The following is a 21,422-nucleotide window of genomic DNA, read 5'->3' as shown; positions in this document are numbered from 1 at the left end:
CACTGAGCAACAAATGCTGCAGCAACACTCTGAACCTCGAATTCATTTATAAACACTGTAATTTCCCGAAACTGAGGGCTAAGAAAGAATAACTTTAACCCATAATCATATTTTACTTCAAGAGGGAATGCCCTTAATGGCGATCAACAATAAATTGGACTGAACACTAAAAACCAACATATGCACTATAACCTGCTGATCAGTCAGGAGATAGTGCGGATCTATACCCAACTGCATAGACCCAACCAACATTAGGAGTACTCAGGCAACTATGGCCTAAAGGGTCCGGTCCATCTCCGGCCCATAGGATCCAGCTCATCACTGGTCCTTATATATATATATATATATAGTAACCATCCAGTCCGTGGAGTATTTTGATGTCAAATCACTTTGGGTACTTGCTCAAGAGAGCCATCGATGATAAAGAAATAATAGTGAAAGGAACTTGCATAAATAAGAGTAATTGCAGCGAAATATAAAACAGTTAACTATTCTGAACTTAGAATAGGAGCGAATAATTATTTGCAGTATTTAAGGAGAAAGGTTAGGAATACTTGCAGTATTTAAAAGAAAGTTCGGGAATACTTGCATAAACAGAATTATTTAATTCAGCGATATGTTTATCGATTCTAAACTGAGAATAGGGAAAGCAATACTTGCATGATAAAATTTAAAATAAATATCACTTGAACAATAAGTGATGATAGAGATACTTGCCTCAATAAGCTTTAACCGTTATTACTGGTTGACTTTGGTTCGACTTTGACCGTTCGGCTTTATCATCCACCTACTATCCTATTCTCGATACGATCCCAACATTCAGACCCTTTGGTTGGAACTTCATTGATCTCGAAGTTTAATCACTAGATCGTTCCTAGTCCGATGTCACGTCTCGGTTCTTCTGTCTAAACCTACAGGGTTGAAATACCCTAATTCAGATAATCGCTTAAGCTTAACATCAAATCTTTATCCTATTCTACCCATTCGATTTCATAACCGAGTTCATATTTATATGTATTATCGAAATACACATAGCAATTATGGTTCACATCTTCGAAAATCGGTTCGGCATTTAATTTCGGAAAATACGTATATTTATCATTTTGAAAATAAGGTAATTGATTATTCTCGAAATATCTTGTCACGTCACGTAAATAGGTTTCATATAATTATTTATTTTCGTTCGACGTCTCCGATAGTTATGGGTTATGTTCCCGTATTTTCGGAATTAATTTTCCCGAAAATCGGGCAGCGTTTCCTCTATTTATCGGCCTACCCGTCGAATCAGTTCGACGTCAAATCACAACACAACAATCAATCCAATCCATCATTCGCAATCCCAATCACCGACACAATTCAATTATTAACTATTTTTATTCATATTTTTATTCATATTTTTCATTTCGCAATTTATTTTATCAACTATTTTTATTTGATTATAATTTAGGACTCAGATAAAAATCATCATCGCCCACCGTCGGCTCGCCGAGGCTCATCGCCGACGGCGGTAAAATTTTGCGGGTACCAGATAAATTCTCGGGTTTCCAACGCAAAACTTCACCGATTAATTTTAATAATTTCCCGCACAAATGAATTTATTTCACGAAATTTTCTTAAATAATTTATTCGACCCATTTAGTTTCCTGCAGAAAAATAAATTAAAATTAAAGATTATAACAATCCAATAGCAAGGCCCAACTCAACAGGCCCAACTACAACAGAACCAACCCAACAAGGAGCCCAACAGAAACCACATAGGAACAGCAGCCAACAACCACGGCCACGCGCCGCTGCACACCGACACACGCACACCACGCACACACTTCACGCACACAGGTAAAACACACACACGCACGCATATAACACACACAATTACACATATATACACGATTGTATATATATACACATACAATTAAACCACCAAGCCAACCGAAGTCCAGCGGCAGCTTACCGGAATAAACGAAGCAGAGGCGGCCGGGAACAAGCCGGTGAATCGCCGGAAAAAGAAGAGAATGGTGGTGAAAGAAGAAGGGACCAGAAGATTAAAGAAATAAAGAGAGAGATATCGAGAGGAAGATCGAGATAGAGAGAAGAGATCGAGAGAGACAAGAGAGGAAAGAGAGAGATTAAAGTGAGGGATGCGAGGCGAGAGATTTAATCTAGTGAGAGAGATACAGAGAGGAGAGATGTATGAGAGAGAAAAGAGAAATTGAGAGAGAGTCATGACTGAAATGGGGGTAGGAAAACAGGGGTTAGGGATTGAGGATAATATCAATCGCGTTTATCTGATTATCTGTCCCGAGAAAATCCGAATTTGCATCGAATTTATAAATTCATCGAATAATTACGGGTAATAATATTAACCCGACAATTCACAAGAATCACCTTAAAATTTTCGAAATAATTTAAAACTAATAATATACAATTCTCGAAATTTTTAAATCATTTTTAGAATGCGCTTCAAACCCTTATTTTGCAATTTAACGAACAAATGTGCGGGTAAATAAAGTCCAGAAAATTTCCGAAACAATTCTAAAATTCTCGAAATATTTAAAAGTTAATAAAATAAAATTTTCATGATTTTTTTTTTTTTGAAATATCTTGGAATTAAATATTGATTTTACAATTAAATGGAGTTAGGAAATCATTTTAAAATTAAATAAAATTCATACAACTCGATAATTAATTATGACATTAATCTTCGCGTCCAACAAATCACAAACAATTAATACTACACATCACATAGCTGACCGAATCATCACACATTGGATTTATTTAATAATTTGATAATTACATTTACCTTTTGGATCTGAAAATAGGTTACTAAGTCGCTAAGTAACTGAAAAGACGATACGATTTTAATATCAAAATTGGACAATTATCAAAACAGAGCTTCCTATAAAATACTTTATACGAAATTAAAGTGATAATGTCTCGCCTTTTGAGAATATAAATTCTTATCGATATATGAAATGATTTGCGTATCGAAAATTTCATACCGGTACTCCTACAGGTCAAATCGTAACCCGGATCGAAAAAGTCAAAACACGGAAAATGTCCGGAATTACCAGAAAAATACCTTAATTATCTATATTTTATTTTGGACATATTAAAATTAACATACTCACATTTAATTACATACAAACATCCAAATATTATTATCAAACACCAGATAATTCACCAAAAATTCATATAATATTCACATAATAAATAATTATATGATATTTCCCAGATGTTACACCAAGTGCACTAATTTTGATCCTAAATAGATCCTACACATGCTTATATAGAGAATGTTAGACAACTAGTTTCACACTCTTTCGATGTGGGACGAAATACTATCATGTTTTAAACATCCAAATACATTTTAGTGCCTTGTGTTTTTCTTGCATTTTAAAAAATTTGAACTGATTTTTCCTTGCATTAGTAATGCTCCAAATATTTTAGATTCTTAACATTATTTTGGTTGTAGAGCCAAATAAAAATTGATATGATTTCAATACTTAGAACCCAAGCCCCTTAAATAGAGTAGAGATGTTTCAAAACTCCCTCGATGTGGGATAAATTTGAACTTACCCTTCAAAGTTGTGAACTCTCAACTCAAAACCACCCATTGTGTGAGTTTTATAGAGTTGTAGCAAGACTTAAAATCATAATCTAGTCAATGTGGGACTAAATTGGACTAGATATTTAGTTCAGATCAAACTCTAAATCTAGTTATCTTGATAAAAAGAATTTTTAGCTTATTTAAGAATATTGACTTAGAGAAGTCAAGTGAAATCCTTTTTACACTTGTTAAATTACTTGCTACCCATTTCTTTATATAGGAGATGAGTATAGCCTTGTGTCTATTCACTCTCGATGTGGGAACCAAGAATGTCAAGACTTAACTAAGGCCTGTGCTGCCCCAAGCCTTTCTTTTATAGATGATGGGAGTGAGTCTCTTCAAAACATAAGCAATGTGGGACTTGGGATGTAAGAGCATATGAGAATGTCATAGTCCCACATTGAGGAGAAAATATAAGATAAACTAGAATAAATGGGGAAGTCTTTAGCATACTTGGAGCCAAGGCGCAAGTGCACTTGTGTGCACCATGCCTTGAGCAAGCTTTGAGTTTATTGTGTGCAGGGGTTGCCTTTAGGGATTACTTGTCCGTTTTTGTGACTTGTCTTGAGAGATGAAAAAATTATTTTTTTAAAACTTGTCAAATTGAGTACCACATCGAAAAAGAAAAGAAGTAGCAAAGTTTCACTACCTATAAGATAATGAAGTGGGTTATTTTTTAAAGAGGGTGGAAGAAGTTAAAAGAAACACTTCTAAGTTGGTAAGTCTTCTTACGCCCTCATCTATTATTATTTTTATATTATTTATAGTAATTCGTATTAGTTAATTTAAGTAAATATTAGAATTTACTTGGTAAGATTTAGATTTTAGTTAAATAATAAAAATTATGTCACTGAGAATTGTGAATGATGTTGTTAGGGTAATAAGTCAAGAATAAAGGGACTTGAGACTCGAGAAATAAATTATATTAAAAGTTGTATTAAAAGCGATTTAAGGTAAGTATATATTGTACTATTCCACTGTTGATGTTTTGATCTTTAAATGATGATTGATTTGATTCGACTGATGATTCACTGGAAAAAAATGAGTATTCTTGCACTGATACTTGATGAACCGATGATGATGCTTTCTTTTGGAAGCAAGCTAAACCAATTGTTTAGATGGCCGGGATCCCAATTTGATGAACTTGAGGAATTGATGAACTTACCGTGCTTGAATACTCCATTTTAATCTTGCGAGAATTATTATGTTATGATGAACTCTTGATGATCGTGATGAGCTTTCGATGACTCTCTTGTTTAAAGTTGTTTATTTTATTTGATGATTTGAAACTCTGGTTTCTAGATAAACTTCAGTTGAAATGTACGATATATTTTTACTGAGCTTTATGAGCTCACTCTTTTATGTCACTAACTTTCACAGGAAAGAATTTTGGAGAAGGATGATCAGGAAAGGATAAAAATATGATGAACTAAGGTTTTATTGGATGACGAGAAGTACGTCGTATAATAATGAAGAAAATTTGTGTAATAGACTTATGCTTGTACCCGGTTAGGGTCTTATAATGTATCGTAAACTTTTGTTATAGACTGAAAATGTTGTACGAATTTTATATTATTAATTGAGTTTATGGTTATGTAAGCATAAAACGAGTTTGTAGTTAGCTTGGCATCCCCGGGCCGGGTTCCTGAGGTTACCCCGAGGTCGGGGGCGTCACAATATATATTTTTGGGATGCTATGTTTGATTAAGAAGATGCTATTGGTTCACGATTAGATAATCCTAGTCTTTGGAAAATATTGAAGGTACACGTGAGCCTGATTTTGGTAAAATAAGCTAGGAAGCAAGAATATGGGTGTGGGAGTGTGAGGGCTTAGTGCACAGATACTGAAATTTAACAAATATAATAATATGTGTCGGGACGTAGTGAAAATAAATAAAAATTCATAAAAATTTCATATTAAACATAATAAAACCTATTAATAGTGTTGAAAAATAGCATCTCTGTATCCATGCGTCTATATATGCATATAGCACTGAACACTCTATGCCTTAGCAAAGCTCGTGTATATATTGAAACTGAAAGAAAATAACGTTCAAAGTGTTGGTCTAAAATGTCTTACATAAATCATTTATATACTACTAAAATAAAGAAGGTTGAAGCTATAAAATAGGATCCAAAACCTACATTATCTACACTACTCTAACGTACTTCAACTAAACCCACATCTCCTAAAACTTCTCTACTGTTAATAGACCCATTATTATTGCTACTTACACACACTTAACAGGTATAAATTATTTAATAATAAATGACATAAGTTTTGATTAAATAAAAACCCAACAAATAGAACACAAATTATATGGAAAATGAATCAAATAAATAATTAATTAATCTAAAACATCAAAATACAAGTAGGAGATATTGCTACCCAAGTGTTCAAGTGTCGGTGCTTGTTAGATCAGAGGAGATATTGATAGAATCTAATAATTCTATAAACATATAATTCTCTAAAATATAGACAAGTACCGTAATAATCATTATATATAATTATCGAGATTAAACCAAAGACGGAAGCGTACCTGAATCCATAAAGTGATAATTGTGACGGTATCTGAATCTGTATTATGTTCTTGATTATTGTCTTCTGTTAGGACGTTAACATGCGCTAATAATGCATGCAAGTATACGCGATCGCAAGTAATATAGAATAGATTCTAGTTCATTCCCACATGGACTGGTTTAGGTTAATTTCAATCAATGTATCTATGCAACACTAGTATGGTTATTATCCAATGCTAAGACGAATAACAAATTGAGATTGTTTATACTACACTTACCTAAGAAATTATACTAAAGAACATAAACTAAGAGATTAAAGAGAGTTGAATAATATATGACACAAACATGGGATTCTAACTTTATTAAATACTTCATTCAATAGCCTTTTTATTCTTAACCTTAACATGTAATGGCGATGACACTAATCAGATAACACGAAACTGATAAACGCCAACTTTCGTTGTACAAATACCATACTACCAGACATCCACAAAAGAGATAGAAGCTGAATAGACACCAATTATATTGAGACCCTATATGTCTATAGAATTTGACAACATAACGGTTTAATGCACAAGTTATCTATCATGATTACATAGGGCAAGTAAGATGGTTAAAATTACCTATGAATCATGCATAACAATTATACATGAACCTATGCTAGCATGGTAAAATCTAAACCCTTAAATTCACTTCTGCTTCATTAAAGATTAACACACTATCTTATAAGTTCACGACGCTCACAAGACAAATAAGCACAACCAATACTAGGTTATCATACAATCACCACCCACTAAGGTATCGAAACAAATTAACTAAAGAAATCCATAAATAAATCCGTTGGAACCCCATGATAACGATTAGCCGATAATCAGACTCATCATCAATGTGGGTTCCGATGAAAGCATGGTATAATAAACGTAGTCTTTATTCTTAATAAAACCAAGTACGAAACAAGAGTATAGGTTCACGAATAAGAAAACTAGCATCCAAAGTTACAACTTAAAACAAAGAATCACAAGAATAAACTAGATCCTCTTCGCCTTGGTTGATTTGTGCTCTACGGTCTTCTTACACCTTCTCCTTAAGTTCTGTTACGTCTTCTTATGAAAAAAGAGCATAAGTTATGTTTATATAGCAGCCCATGCAAATTAGAAGTCTTCTGGATCAAAATCAGAGTAGAAATAAGATTCTTTGAATTCGACCTGGCGGGGGCGCGCTGCATCTCTGAACTCCAGGCGTGGGCGCGCGCTATCACAGCGTGGGCGCGCCGCCTCTCTGGAAAAAATGTCGAGTTCTTCTTTTCTTGCTGATTTGAGCTTGTCTTTCACGAGCTTTTATTCTAGACACCATCCTAACACCGTATTAGCATCCAAACAATGCCAATTCACCTGTATTCCTGATAAATGCCTGAAATACAAAACATGTTAAAAACACTAACAACTTGAGTACAAAACATCAATCCAAAGCGTTACAGAGCGTTATAAAGTGTCATAAATGCCACTCAACATCTTCCTCAATCAAGTACTCCTTATTGTTTTCTCAATAGCTCTCTCTGATGGGTAGTATATAAGCCGTGTAACGTACTTGATATAATGGGAACTATAACCCTTTTTATATACCACCTAATTAAATCTCCCATTATAATTTAATTGGGCCTGATATTAGGTATCCACTTATTAGGTCCATACAATAAATTAAAATCTAATTGGGTTCCTTATTTGATCACTTAATTTAACCCAATATAATAAATAACAAATATAATTGATATATTTATATGTAGCCCATAAAATATTAATTATTATTAAAATAATAATAAAAATCTCCCACTTGGGCTTCATATGAATCCATAATCAATTATACAAAGCTTTAGTGAGCAACTTTATGCTATTTATCGTCCTTAGATTTTAACAAAATAATTCAGTCCGTCTACTATATATGCATGAGATTCTGGCGGCATTCGTCACAAACTTTACGTGATTAAACCTTCCATGGTCACAACACAAATATATTCAACGACATGAATTAATGCATGGAAAAGTGGCATGGAAATTACATCTAATGTGATCTATATAATGTCTATTTCCAACTAGTCCTTAGTCAATCTCCAACGAGATTGATTCCAATTTTCTCAACTCAATATTAAACCACAATAAAAAAAATTAAAAAAAAGTAGAGTGACATTTAATAAAATTCTATCAACTGTATTCTGCAGAACATAAACAACTCAATATTTTTTACATAAAACACCAAAATACAAACTCCCACTAAACCCAAGTATCACATAAGGTAACACCCATATGAGCAGTATACTCATGAATAACCTTAGGTGTTAACACTTTGGTGAGCAGATCCGCAATCATGGAGTTAGTGCCAATGTGTTCTATCGAAATCTGTTCACTCTGAAACTTTTCTTTAACAACTAGGAACTTAATATCTATATGTTTTACTTCAGTAGTGCTCATATTGTTGTTTGAATACTCCACTGCTGATTTATTATCACAAAATATCTTCAATTATCTTTTAAGACCATCAAGGATACGCAAACCGGTTACAAAATTTTGCAGCCATAAAGCTTGATTGGATGCCACAAAACATGCTATATATTATGCAGCCATGGTAGATGAAGCTATGAGAGTCTGTTTGGCAGACCTCTATGAAATCGCTCCACCAGTCAGTAGATAAACACAGCCCGAAGTAGATTTTCTTTCATCTTTGCATCCTTCAAAGTCAGAATCTGAATATCCAATGATTTCTAGATGATCTGATTTCCTGTATGTGAGCATATAGTCTTTTATTTTCTTCAAATACCGTAAGACTCGTTTCACTGCTTTCCATTGCTCCATTCCCGGATTACTCAAATATCTTCCCAACATTCCAACAATGAATGCTATATCAGGACGAGTACAAACTTGAGCATACATTAGGCTTCCCACCGCTGACGCATATGGTATCCTGTGCATTTCCCTTATCTCACGTTCATTCTTGGGACACTGTTTGAGACTAAATTTATCTCCCTTAGACACGGGTGTATCCATTGGTGCACAATATTTCATGCCATACCTTTCCAATATCTTTTCGATATAGCTCTTTTGTGACAATCCAAGAATACCTCGAGATCGATCTCGATGTATCCGAATTCCTAATACAAAAGAGGCATTACCAAGGTCCTTCATCTCAAATTGACTAGTGAGAAATTTCTTGGTATCGTGCAATAAGCCTATATTATTGGTAGCAAGTAAGATGTCATCAACGTATAAGAGAAGAGAGATAAATTTGCTCGCACTGAACTTGTGATATACACAATGTTCCACCAAGTTCACTTCGAACCTATATGATGTGATAACATGATGAAATTTGTGATACCATTCACGAGAAGCCTGCCTGAGACCATAAATGGACTTCTTTAATTTGAAAACCATAGTCTTTGGATCTCCAATGGCAAAGTTTTCTGGTTGCACCATATAAATTGTCTCACCAATATTTCCATTGAGAAACACCGTCTTTACGTCCATCTGATGTAGCTCTAGATCATAATGAGCCACAAGTGCCATAAAAATTCCAAATGAGTCTTTCATGGAAACTGGATAAAAAGTCTAATTGTATTCGATACCTTTCTTTTGAGTGAATTCTTTAGCGACTAGACGAGCCTTATATCTTTCGATGTTACCACTCGAATCCCTTTTGGTTTTAAATACCCATTTGCAACCAATAGGTTTTGAGCCTTTAGGCAACTCGAGAAGTCCCAAACACCATTATCTTTAATAGATTCCATCTCTTCATTAATGATATCAATCCACTTTTGAGAGTTAGGACTGTGCATGGCTTGTTGAAGATTTACAGGATTATCTTCCCAATGCCAATTCCATCTTTATGTTCTTATAGAAAAATAACATAATCATATGGAATTGTGCTCTTTCGCTCTCTAGTGGATCTCTTTAGTGGAACTAACTGTGATTCATGAGGTTGTTGAGTTTGCTCAATTGGTTCCTCATGGGGAATTTTGGTGTTGTCTTGAACCGGAGGGCCTTGAACAATGATAGGTATCATAATCTGATCATCGCTCTCGGAAGAGTCATAAATAGGATCATGACTATCTTCTTCAAAGACAATACTTTTACCTATATCTTCCCTCCCAAAATCAACATCCTAAAAAAATCTTGCATTATCAGTCTCAAAGAAGGATCTAGTGGCGGGATCATAAAATTTAAATCCGCGAGTATGTTCTGGATACCCATCAAATTAACAACTGACCGTCCTAGAGTCCAGTTTCTTTTCATTTGGCCTATATGGCCTTGCCTCAGATGGACATAAATTATATCATTCACAAGCCTCTGAAAACTCTATTTTGAGATATGACCTAATCGCTTGTGCCACAACATAGCATAATTCTCAGTTAACTTACACTTTGTACCTCTTGCACTTGAGTGCAAAAATTTATTATTAAAAGCAACAATATCAAGCATATAAAGATTATCAATCAAAGAACCGGCGGCAACCACATTTGAGTTTAAAGAGAAACATACTTTATTATTTCCAAAAGAACAAGTGTAGCCATATTTTTCTAAACAGGAAATAGAAATAAGATTCCGTCTAAAAGGCGGTGCAATAAATGTCTCAAATAAATCCAAATAAACAGCAGTTTTTAATAATAATCTAAATATTCCAACAGCTTCAACTAAAACTTTATTATCGTCGACCACATAGATGAATCTTTCGGCATCAACTAGCGGTCGGCTCCACAAGCGACCATGCATTGATGCTCTTATGTGAGTAGTAGCACCGGAATCTACCCACCAAGTATCCTTAGGTACATAAGCCAAATTAACTTCAGAACAAACAAATATAAAAGTCTTACCCTTCTTCACACACCAAATAACATATTTGGAACACTCTTTCTTCATGTGTCTAGCCTTCTTACAAAAGTAGCAGGTTGTTCCCTTATCCAGCTTCTCTTGCAACCGATGCTTGGATTTTCCACTTGCAATATCCTTACCTCTCTTTCTTTTCTTATCATGAGAGCTTGATTCCAAGTGACCAGTATTCTCTGTCTTCTCTCGCAAAATCCTATCTTCCTTTTCCACACAGTGTGAAATGAGCTCATTAAGAGTCTATTTTTCTTTTTGAGTATTGTAACTCACCACAAAATGTCCAAACTGAGGAGGTAGAGAAATAAGAACCAAGTGAACAAGTAACTCATGCAAAAGTTCTAACTTTAGATCCTTTAGTTTTCCAGCAAGATTAGACATCCCAGTGATGTACTCCTTTATGTTCCCCTTTCCTTTATACCTCACGGTCACGAGTTTTGACAGAAGATTACTCGTTTTCGCTTTCTCACGTTTAGCAAAATATTGCTTAATCTCGGAGAGGAACTTCTTGACACTCGTGCTCTCAGCAATAGAGCCCTGAAATCCAGTTGAAATCGTTCGCTTCATGATCACCAGACACATGCGATTGGAGCGTTCCTACTTCGCAATTTGATCCATTTTGGGATCATCCGTAGTGGAAACTGGTTGCTCTTTTCTTAGCGCAAGGTCAAGATCCATACACCCAAGAACAATTTCAATATTCTCTTTCCACGTGACATAGTTTGTCCCATTCAACATTGGAATCATGCTAAATTGAGCAGAAGCAGAATTAACTAAAAGTAGTAACTGAAATAGAATAACAAATATACGACAAATGCTCAAAACTAATATATATATAATAATAATAATGTGATAAATTTTAAATATTGGCAACACCATCACAAGATACCTTGTGCAACATTAAATTTTAGTCTTTGGAAAGAAAATTTAATTTACAATTGGTACTCTCCACGCAATAATCAAGTATTAACGATTATTTTTTGTCAAATAATAGGCCTATCTTTGGACCGACTTATTATTCACATGAAAACCTTAATATTGCTATACACTTATTATCACAAGAATATTTTAATTTTGGCCAAATATTACCTTCCTTTGGGCCGATAAAATTTGCATAAAATTAAATATTCTATCGTCATAATATTCTTAAATTAATTAATCTACACAAAAGAGGTCATTTTGGCGACATATTGCTTTAATTAGTTAACTTAAAATATTTGACCACTTAAATTAATAAGTTATAACTAAATTTCCAATAATAAATATGACTCATAAATATAATATATTCTTTATATGCAACTTACTAACCAAATTATGTAAGCGCGACATCCGACAGTACATCTAAATTGCCCCACTTGAATCCACTAAAGAATACTAATACCATTATAATGAAAATCAGCCACGTGATATGATATAAAATCAAATAGAATAAACACTTTATTATATGTGGCCATATTTCTTGACTTGTACCAAAACAGGTTAAGCATATCAATTTAGAGGCTACCAAATAATTGATAACTAATTTTATTAAAAAAAAAACCCAGGATACTAAAGGAAGTAAACATGTGATCACCATATCCAAGCACCATCAGTTCATGCACGAGCCACGATGCGCACACAACAATACCCAATTTTTATTTAAGTCATCACATGTATTCGAAAAAGTCACCAAACAACAGAATGGATATAAACATGAATTGATAGAAATAAAGAAAACAAGTACAATTCAAGCAACAGAAGTAACTCATATACGAATCATGTCATATGTATCCATGCTGATTCTTCTTCGAAACAGATAATCGAATAAATCAATTCCCAATAATTAAATATGAAGAGGCTCTGCTATCAATTGATAGGATCTAATAATTCTATAAACATATAATTCTCTAAAATAGAGACAAGGACCGTAATCATCATATCAAATTATCGAGATTAAACCGAAGGCGAAAGCGTACCTGAATCCATAAGGCGATAATTGTGGCGGTATCTGAATCTATATTATGTTCTTGATTATTGTCTTCCACAACCAAGTACTCCTTAGTGTTTTCTCAATAGCTCTCTGAAGGGTAGTAGATAAGCCGTATAATGTACTTAATATATTGATGACTATAACCCTTTTTGTATACTGTTGAGTGGCATTTATGACACTTTCTAACGCTCATAAAGCTTTGGATTGATGTTTTGCACTCAAGTTGTTGGCGTTTTTAACGTGTTTTGGTAGTGTTTTTGCATTTCAGGCATTTACCAGGTAACTCGGTGAATTAGCATAGTTTTAGTGCTAATTTGGTTTTAGGATGGTGTCTAAAATAAAAGCTCTTGAAAAGATCAGCTCGAATCAACAAGAAAAGAAGAATTCAGAATTTATTCCAGAGAGTCGGCGCGCCCGCGCTGTGATAGCGCGCGGTCGCGCCAGGAGTCCAAAAATGCAGCACTCCTGCGCTGGTCAAGCGCGCGGCCGCGCCAGGTCAAATTCAGAAAATCCTGTTTCTCATAGAATTTTGATCCAGATGACTTCTAATCTGCATGGGCTGCTATATATACATAACTTATGCTCGATTTTATAACAAGATGTACCAGAGCTTAAGGAGAGGGCGTAAGAAGACCGGAGAGCACAATATAACCAAGCGAAGAAGATCTAGTTTATTCTTGTGATTATTTGTTTTATGTTGTAACTTGGATGCTAGTTTTCTTATTCGTGAACCTATACTCTTATTTCGTACTTGGTTTTATTAAGTATAAAGACTACGTTTATTATACCATGCTTTCATTGAAACCCACGTTGATGATGATTCCGATCATGGGCTAATCGTTATCGATGCCTTAGTGTGTGGTTGTGCTTATTCGTCTTATGAGCGTCGCGAACTTATAAGATAGTGTGTTAATCTTTAAGGAAGCGAAAGTGAATTTAAGGGTTTAGAACTTGTCATGCTAGCATAGGTTCATGTGTTATTGTTATGCATGATTTGTAGGTAATTTTAATCATCTTACTTGCCCTATGTAATCACGAGGGATAACTTGTGCATTAAACCGTTATGTTGTCAAATTCTATAGACATATAGGTTCTCAATATAATTGGTGTCTATTCAGCTTTTATCTCTTTTGTGGATGTCTGGTCATATGATATTCGTACAATAAAAGTTGACGTTTATCAGTTTCGTGTTATCTGATTAGTGTCATCACCATTACATGCTAAGGTTAAGAACGAAAAGGCTATTTAATGAAGTATTTAATGAAGTTAGAATCCCATGTTTGTGTCATATATTAATCAATTCTCTTTAATCTCTTAGTTTATGTTTTTTAGTATAATCTCTTAGTTAATATTAGTATAAACAACCACAAATTGTTACTCGTCTTAGCATTGGATAATAACCATACTAGCGTTGCATAGATACATTGATTGAAATTAACCTAAATCTATCCCTGTAAGAATGAACTAGAATTTATTCTATATTACTTGTGATCGCGTATACTTGCGTGAATATTAGCGCGTATTTTAGCCCTAACAAGTTTTTGGCGCCGCTGCCAGGGATATTGGTGTTAATTTTAGTTTATGTGTTTGTCATCATTGGTCGTTAAAGTTCAGTGACTTGGACATTGTTACTTACTTAATTCCTTGTCGTGTTTCAGGTACTCTAGCGAGCGTGTATGCATACGCGTTCTCGGTCTCGTAAGAGGACACTGGATGAAGCTGAGAAAGAAGTTGTAGTCGAGGAGAAAGTTGAAGAAGAAATCTTAGTTGAGAAGGAAGAAGAAGCTCTTGTTGTAATGGGAGAACCAGAAGCAAATCCAAAGGCTTTGATGGACTACTCTCAACCGAAGATCGATGATATTCAGTCTAACATTATTCGACCAACCATCTCGGCTAATACCTTTGAGATCAAGTCGAGCATGATTCAGATGATATAGAACTTAGTTCAGTTTGGGGGTTCTCCGACAGAAGACCCCAATATGCACATCAGAGATTTCATCGAGATCTGCGACACTTTCAAGTTCAATGGAGTTTCTAAAGATGTTATTAAGTTGAGGCTTTTCCCATTCCCTCTGCGGGATAAAGCTAAGTGCTGGTTACACTCTTTACCACCAGGGTCTCTCACCAAATGGGATGATCTTGCTCAAAAGTTCTTAACTAAATTCTTTCTTATGGTGAAAATTGCTGCAATCAGAAACACACTTACTCAATTTGCTCAACAATATGGAGAATCTTTATGTGAGGATTGGGATTGATATAAGGAGATGCTTAGGAAGTGTCCTCATCATGGGATGCCTGACTAGATGATTAATAACTTTTTTTATAATAGTTTGGGTGCTACTTCTAGACCCATGCTTGATGCAGCATCAGGAGGAGCCTTGTGGGCTAAAAGCTATGATGAAGCTTATAAATTGATTGAACTGATGGCTGCTAATGAATACCAGAATCCTACTCATCGACTATCTTAGGGAAGGTAGCAGGAATTCTAGAGTTGGATGTAGCTAATTCTATAGCTGCTCAACTTAAGGCATTAACGATGAATGTGGATTCTCTGTCAAATTATGGAGTTAATCAGATCACTAGTGTTTGTGAGCTTTGTGTTGGTGCCCATGAGACTGATCAGTGTGCCATTTCTAGTAAATCAGCTCAGTTTGTGAGCAAATTTCAGAGGTTGCAGCAAGCTGTACCGGCCACCTATCATCCTAACAACCACAATCATCTTAACTTTAGCTGGAGCAACACTCAGAATGCGGTTCAGCAGCCTTACCAGCGGTATCCAGCAAAGTAGTACAACCCCCTGGTTTTCAACAAACGCAATTTTCACCAAGGCAACAACTCCAGTTGCCACAGTCGAATGAAAAATATGAATTGGAGGAGTTGAGGCTCATGTGCAAGAGTCAAGCGGTTTCTATCAAGACCTTGAAAAATCAAATTGGGCAAATTGCCAACGCCTTGTTAAATTGTCAACCTGGTACACTTCCTAGTGACACTGAAGTACCAGGAAAGAGGGAAGCAAAGGAGCAGGTAAAGGCAATTACATTGAGGTCTGGGAAGGTTGCAAATCCTGAACACTCGTAAGTTTTGGATGAAGAAGCTGTAGCTGAAGAAGAAGAGCAAAAGGAAGCAAAAGTGGAACCAAGAAAGACTACTATTGGACACACTCCTCCTGAGGGTAATACGGGGGAGAAACAGAACTATCCTCCACCTCCCTTTCCTAAGAGGTTGCAGAGGAAAAAGCTGGATAAGCAGTTTGAGAAGTTTTTGTAGGTGTTCAAAAAACTTTACATCAACATACCTTTCGCTGAAACTCTTGAGCATATGCCTAGTTATGCGAAGTTTATGAAAGGTATTCTCTCGCGGAAGGTGAAGCTTGATGACTTAGAGACAGTTGCTCTCACGGAGGAATGCAGTGCTGTGCTACAACAGAAGTTGCCTCCGAAGGTTAAAGATCCTGGAAGCTTCACTATTCCTTACACCATTGGAAACGTGTCATTTGTCAAATGCTTATGTGACTTGGGAGCTAGAATGAATCTGATGCCTTTTTTAATCTTCAAGAAGTTGGACTTACCTGATCCTAAACCTACTTATATGACTTTGCAGTTGGCCGATCATTCTATTACATACACGCGAGGCATTATTGAGGATGTTTTGGTCAAGGTGAATAAACTCAACTTTCCTACTGATTTTGTAATTCTTGATTTCGAGGAGGATAAGAAGATTCCCATAATCTTGGAAAGACCTTTCTTGGCTACTGACCGAACCTTGATAGATGTGCAGAAGGGTGAGCTCACCATGCGAGTGCTGGATCAGGATGTCACTTTTAATGTATTCAATGCTATGAAGTTCCCTATGGAAAATGAGGAGTGCTTAAAGGTGGAGTTGGTTGATTCCATGGTTACTTCAAAACTTGATCAATTGCTAAGGTCTGATGCCTTATAAAAGGCCTTGTTGGGGAATTCTGATAGCGAAGATGATGAAGGTGATGAGCAGTTACAATATCTGAATGCTTCTCCCTAGAAGAGGAAGATGAACATGCCTTTTGAATCTCTTGGAATGGAGGAGCAGAACAAATCTCCTAAGTGTTAGTGTATACTGAAAATATTTATTTGAAGTATATACATTTATTTCTGGCCAGTTTAATTGAGAATCATTTGAATGTTTATATATTGTCTAATATTATATATTGTGAACAATCTAGTATCAAATGGGATACAGAATATTAGATTGTTAAATACGGTTATATAATATAATAAGGTTCATAGCACAGGTGGTGTTGGACAATCCACTGGTATGACTGTAGTATTATTTAGATTAGTTTATATTGACTAATAAATAATGCTAGTATACTTTGTGTATATTGAACAGGATCAAATTTAGAATTGTTCCCTTAATACTGATTAAGAAGGAGAACTAAGATTCTATGTTATTATTAATGCTTAGGTTCTTAATCCGGAAATAGTAATTGACATGTGTATATTATTTACATGCTTTGATTTATATATGAAATAATTCTTTTGAATTATATCATTATATTTTGGGTGATGGAATTATATACATGGTGGATATTATTTATTGAAGGAATCCATGTCCTGATAATATTCGGGGTAATGATGTCCCCTTGAAAGCTCAAAAAGATTTAATTATGTGAAACCCTGCAGGTGGAATTTATTCTGGCATAATTAAATAAAGGTTGAGTGGATGATCAAGGATAAAAGATATTAATTAAATAAATTATCAGTAATTTATTTAATTAATGAACATATGATATTTTAAACATGGGAAATTTAATAAGCAAATAATATTGGAACCGAATTAATTAAATTACGGTATTAGGAAAGGTAGTGGAAATATTAATTCTTTAGTGGATTGAATTAATATTTAATTACATTGGGCTAGGCTCAAGATGTAATTAGAAGGCCCAACCTAATTATCCATGGTCCCTATTGTAGCCTATATATATTCTTATTCTCTTCTTACTTGGAATTGTGTGAAAACATATTGTAGCCACCAAGGAGCAAGAAGAGAGGATAACTTGAGAAGACGGAGGCCACACTTCGCTCAAGGGAATTTGGGAATACAATAGAAGAGCGTGGAATCAACCATTAACAAGGTAATCCTCTTTTCGTAATCTTTATCGTAAAACGTAGTAACACCCTAAGTCCGTGGTTCCCAACAATTGGTATCAAGAGCCTGGTAATGGGTTCTACGTTTTATGATATAATGTCCATGTCGTAATTATATATGCGTGTATATAGTGTTTTGCTTGTATTGGTTTTGATGCAGTTTGTTAATCCACTATTATGACCATGTATATTTTAATTATGTGTTTGGATCCCACGTGGTTTAATCGTGGTTAATTTTTGTTTTGGTTTCCACGTGGTTTAATCGTGGTTGTAATTTACACGAGGGTTGATCGTGTTAGAATAGATTTTACAAAATTAGTTTTGTATTAGATCTATTTTTTTTTGTAATTGTTCCGGGTATTTTGTAAAAGTTATGTGCGATCAGAAATCAATTCCGGTAGTTTTTTTGTTCCGCTGTGCGATTACATGGGGCTGCTGGGGTTGCTGGTGCTGCAGGGGCTGCTGGGGCTGCTGGGGTGCTGGGGCTGCTGGGGCTGCTGGTGCTGCTGGGGCTGCTGGGGTGCTGGGGTGCTGGGGCTGCTGGGACTGCTGGGGCTGCTGGGGCTACTGGGGCTGAGCAGCTGGGGCTGAGTAGTGGAAAATTTATTTTAATTTTTTCCATTAAATTTTAATTATTGCTTTAATTTATTGATTATGTGTGTCGTTAATTATGTGTGTAATTCTTTTAAAATTGCATGTTTAACTTAATTAGGACGACATGGACATAAATTTTATTTATTGCTTTAATTAAATGTTATATGTTGCTAAAATTATATGTGTATTTTGAATGCATGTTTAGACATAATTATAACAACATAGGGCCCCATTTAATTTTAAAATTCCTCAATTTTAATAAAAAAAATTCTAAGTGGGAGAGGGAATTAATATGAAATTAAATCCCATGGTCTCCATTATTGGTTGTAGGTAATTTAACATAACATAAAGACGAATATAAATTATATATACGTCACCCATCGTGGCATGTAATTTATGGTGTCTAGAATGTTATAGAAATTACTAGAACAAACTTCTTAAATTAATAAATTTTAAAAGGAATAAATACTGATTTTCTTTATTTCTGATTTGGGGCGATTTTGTCAAAAACGGGTTCATCGAACTTGTAAGGCTGTGGGTTTTAAGCGAGACCGATGTGACTCCTCCACTACCTAGAAATCAAACCATTGATGAATATTGAATTGAAGTATTCTATTCAAGGCAAAATTACGAATATTGGAAGGTATACACGCCACCCATCGTGGCGTACCAAGTTCCATAGATTTCGAATAATTTAAGATTTGATGATGGTATACACTTAGCTATGAAAAATAATATAGTCCACCCCAACGTGGCATATTGTTTAGTAATAGGACCGAAGTAACATTTAAACAAAATTAGGTGGTATACATGTCACGCATCTTGGCGTACCAGAAGCTTATGGTGTTTATATGTTAGTGCATTAAATTTTAAAAATTGTTAGAGGAATCAATAGATCTTAATAATTAATGCACCCTTATTTATGTGATGTTTTTATGCATGATTCTCAGGATAAAATGGGCTTTAATCCACTATTCACCATACTTAAGGATAACAAACTTACCGGACCTAACTATATTGAATGGAAACGAAATTTGGACATTGTGTTGACTGCTGAGGAGTACAAGTTTTGCACTTATGAACCCAAGCCTGAACAGCCTGCTGTTGATGCTCCTGAAGATGAGAAAGAGTATTATAAACGGTGGATTAAGGCTGATGAGATGTCGCGATGTTACATTCTGGCAGCAATGTCAGGTATTTTGCAGCATCAGCATCAGTCTATGGCCACTGCTTCAGATATGCTCTTTAATCTCAAGGAACTTTTTGGAGATCAGAATAGGGCTGCTAGAAAAGTAGCCATGAAAGCTTTAATGGACACTCAGATGGCTGAAGGCACACCTGTAAGGGATCATGTTCTCAAGATGATGTCGCATCTGAATGAGATAGAGATCCTTGGTGCTGAACTTGACGGGGAAACCCAGATTGACATTATCCTTTTGAGCTTGTCGAAGAGTTTTGAGCAGTTCCGCTTGAATTACAACATGAACAAGAGGCAGTATAGTCTCGCGGAACTGCTGACAGAACTTCAGGCAGCTGAAGGATTATTTCGGCAGAGTGTTCAAGTGAATGTGGCTGAGAAAGGTTCTTCCTCTAAGCCGAAAGGTATTAAGAAGAAGAAAAAGGCTCAGACACAGAAAGCTGTGAAGGTAGTGGGAGTTCATGGTGGTGTGAAAAAGCCTAAGAGAAAGTGCTTCAGATGCAAACAGTCAGGTCACTGGAAACAGGATTGTCCTCTTCCTAAGAAGACAAACAATACTGGTATGTCTCTTTCTCTAGTTACAGAAACATTTATAGCGGCTATATCTACGAGCACTTGGTGTGTATATACGGGAGCCACTGATCATGTTTGTAATTCTATGCAGGGGTTCCAACTATCCAGAATGCTTAGAGATGGTGAGATATACGTGTTCATGGGAGATGCTACGAAAGTAGCAGTAGTTGCAGTAGGAGTTATTCATTTATCTTTTGGTTCTGATAGGATTTTGGTTTTGAACAATTATCTTTATGTACCTTCTTTTAGAAGGAATTTAATTTCGGTTTCTAAACTTGCTTTGGATGGTTATAATGTTTGTTTGGATCGTAATGTTTCTATTATGATGAATAAACGAATTATATGTTCTGGTACATTGCAAGAAAATTTTTATATAATTAATCCTAGTCAACCTGCACTGCAACTGCAATTTAGGGAATTGAACAACACATCTTCTAACTCTACTAAAAGAAAGGAACCTTCTAGTTTGAACCAAACATATCTTTGGCACTTGAGATTATGTCATATTAACTTGAGGAGGATTCAAAGACTGGTAGTAGACGGGCCTTTAAGCTCATTGGCAGTGGAGCCATTTCCAGTTTGTGAATCCTGCTTGGTAGGTAAAATGACTAATAGGCCTTTCAAGGCAAAAGGGAATAGAGCCAAACAACTGTTAGAATTGGTTCACTCTGATTTATGTGGACCCATGAATATCCAAGCAAGAGGTGTTTATGAATATTTCGTCACTTTCATTGATGATTATTCTAGATATGGGTACGTTTATTTGTTGCACCGTAAGTCTGAGTGCTTTGATAAGTTCAAAGAGTACAAAGCTAAAACGGAGAAGCGACTTAATAAAAGTATCAAGTCACTACGATCAGATCGTGGTGGCGAATACTTGCTTGGAGAATTTAGGGAATCTTTATCAGAAAATGGGATAGAATCCCAGTTAACTGCACCAGGCACACCCCAGCAAAACGGTGTAGCAGAG

General features: G+C 35.4%; 1 non-coding gene across 1 annotated transcript; it reads right to left on the bottom strand.

The window, feature by feature from the left end:
• Positions 1–15,150: 15,150 nt before the first annotated feature.
• On the bottom strand, positions 15,151–15,257 carry LOC141687613 (small nucleolar RNA R71). The gene has a single exon (XR_012561104.1). It is a non-coding gene; the product is annotated as a small nucleolar RNA R71 (small nucleolar RNA).
• Between the last annotated feature and the right edge of the window lie 6,165 nt (positions 15,258–21,422).

The sequence above is a fragment of the Apium graveolens genome, chromosome 9 (genome assembly GCF_009905375.1).
Source record: "Apium graveolens cultivar Ventura chromosome 9, ASM990537v1, whole genome shotgun sequence".
Lineage (NCBI taxonomy): Eukaryota > Viridiplantae > Streptophyta > Magnoliopsida > Apiales > Apiaceae > Apium > Apium graveolens.
This window is presented reverse-complemented; position numbering and strand designations above follow the sequence as displayed.